The sequence below is a fragment of the Callorhinus ursinus genome, unplaced genomic scaffold (assembly GCF_003265705.2).
Source record: "Callorhinus ursinus isolate GAN/ISIS: 27379988/994484 unplaced genomic scaffold, GSC_fseal_2.0 scaffold55, whole genome shotgun sequence".
NCBI lineage: Eukaryota > Metazoa > Chordata > Mammalia > Carnivora > Otariidae > Callorhinus > Callorhinus ursinus.
In genome coordinates this window covers 4,426,602-4,429,464 of record NW_027397117.1, presented here as the reverse complement: position 1 = coordinate 4,429,464, position 2,863 = coordinate 4,426,602, and positions in this window count along the sequence as shown.

Genomic DNA, 2,863 nt, shown 5'->3' with positions numbered 1-2,863 from the left:
AAGGCAGCCCCACAAGCCCTGTTCTTTCTGTGTATGTTCAAGCTGGACTTTTGTCATTATCCCATGGAAAAGTCATCTCCACGTAGGACTAAGAAGAAAAGTAATATTTAATGAGAGACAACTGTGTACCACACCCGTGCCAGGCACTCGAAGGCACAATGTCACCTACTTTCATGGTGCTTTTGGGAATCACGTCTTAGTACTCCCAACTTGTAAATAAAGAAATATGGGCTAGACATAATTCCCAGGGTCACAGAGCCAGGGTCCAGCTCCAGCTCCTCTGATTCCCAGGAGTGGGTCCCCTGGACCAGAAGCACCAACCTCATGTAGGAGTTTGCTAGAGACACAGAACCTCAGATTCCCACCCAGTCATGCATATGGACATGTGAGAAGCATGCCATGGGCACCAAGTAATGGAGTTGGACGGCGGACCAAAAGTTTCCTGACCCTTGGGCCAACCAGGACAAACTTCCCTCTTCACTGTGAAAAGGTCTTCCAGGCAATGTTGCATTAACCATCAGGATCTTCATTGCATTGCTTGTCTGGCTGAGAGTGGTATTGTTAGGGACAGTGCTCCTCACACTTCAGAGGGTCTGGCAATTTCCTGGGTAGCTGGTTTAAGGACAGACTCCTTAGCTCTGCATTGTATGAGCCAGGGTTCTCCAGACAAACAGAACTAACAGGATGTGCATACATACAGAAAGAGATTTATTTTAAGGAATACGCTCATGCAATTAGGGAAGTTGATAAGTCCAAAATCTGCAGGGCCAGTCACCAGGCTGAAAACCAGAGAAGAGCAGATGTTGTGGTTCAAGTCCAAAGGCCGTCTGCTGGCAGAATCCCCTCCTGCTCGGGGGAGGTCAGTCTTCATTCTGGTAAAGGCTTCCCTTGATTGGATGATGCCCACCCACATTAGGAGGTCACACTGCTTTACTCAAAGTGCCCTGATTTAATCTCATCCAAAAGCACCCTCAGAAACATCCAGAAGAACGTTTGACCCCATGTCTGGGCAGTATGACCCTACCAAGTTGAGACATAGAATTAACCATGACATGTATTGCCACAGTAGCTGCAGAAATCTACAAGTGTGAAAAAGTGACAGAGGACTATCCACATGCACTGTACAAGCATTTGGGCTTGATACTGCACTATCATTATTGATTTAGTAATTATTTAAATTATTCACATATTAAAGGATTACTTAATAACTATCACAGTTATGAAGAGCAAGAGTTATCAGGGCGAAGGGTACACAGACCGTGCTGTACTATCTTTGCAACTTTCTGTGCATCTAAAGTTATTTCCAAATTTTTTTAAATAATTTTTTTAAATACTACAGATCCCTGCTCATTTGCAACTTCTCCTTGCCCTTCCTTTGTGCAAGGATTCTGGTCCGCTTGATCTGTTGGTAATTCAGATGCAGGGAGGCTGGGCTGCTGTCGACCACATTGTGAGAATGGTCTCCATGGGTGACATGATTTCCCCTGGGGACAGTGGGGGGGTACTGTGGTTCAATCTATGTGACCAGGAGCTACGTGATACCACTCTTCCCACCTTAGAGAAAAACATTGAGAATGGCCGATTAGGAGGGGATTTGGTACTGAAATTGAAGCAATAATCCGTCATGATTTTTGGTTTATGGTGTCATTCAGTGTTAGATAACGAAGGGGCAGTAGAAGTCATCTGTCCCAAGTACCCATCGGGCAGATGAAGAAAAGACTCAGGCCCTTCAGCCACGTCCCAGTTTGAGTCACCTGTCCAGGCACTCACATGGATAATAGCGAAGTTTGGACAACAAGCAGAGTTCTGGGATTCTCAGGGCCCAAGCCAGCCAATTACAACTTCAGTTATAGGTTTTATAGGACTTCCCACACCTGGACATGCTTTATTCTCTCAGAAATCCTCCACCCACCGTAGGGAGGCAGCCACTAACAAGGCCATTTATACATGCAGAGACTGAGGTTGGGGGCAGCTTTCCCAAAGCTTCTCCATGAGACAATGGACTTGGCTGGGTGCTCTATCTGCTCCCAGGAAGTGAAGTAACAAATCTTAAATCCCGCAGCCCCGGACTTACTAACTCCAAGACCATCCCCAAATACAAAGTGCAGCCAACCCAGGGCGCTGTGCTAACTCTGCCAGGAAAATCCTCAGCCGCATTAGTGTTCTAACCCTACTCCAGGCTCTCGTTGTGTTCACTGGGGGGGGAATCTCATTGTGGTTCCAGTTTGCTCATTTTAAAGTGAGAGCCCTTGGACTCAAAAGTTAAAGATTTGGGGCTTGTTTTATTTTCCCTCAATTTGCTCTGTACAGCCTGTGCTTTGGAGATGTTCACAGATCAAGAAAAGTGCCAGTAGTTTTCTGGTATTTGCCAAAATATCCGTGCTTGTATGATAAAGATAAAAGATACAGGTGACAGAAAGCAAATGTCATCAAGTTGCCATCCCAGGAACTTGGGGACACTTTACCCCAAGTCCTATCCCTTCTTCTCCACACTTAAGTCATTACAGATTCCAGTGGATTCTACTTTTAATATGTGCCTGAAATGCATGCTTACCTCTGGATCCCTGTAGCCCCTGCCAGAGCTCAGGCCCTTCCACATTGCCTACATTTTTACCTGTGGTTAAAAATACAGTCTCACCATGTTCTAATTCCACAACCAAACCACCGCAGGAGTGATTTTTTGCTATAGTATTACTCCCCTACTTAAACTCATTCTTCCCTTCAAAAGGGAATCAGAATTCCCTAGCTGGAATTCCAGGTCATCCTTGGACTGGCATCTCCAACTTCATTGCTCTGGTTAACTCCTGGTTATCCCTTTAAACCTGGTATTCCATTATGCAGCCATCAAAAGGAATGAGATCTT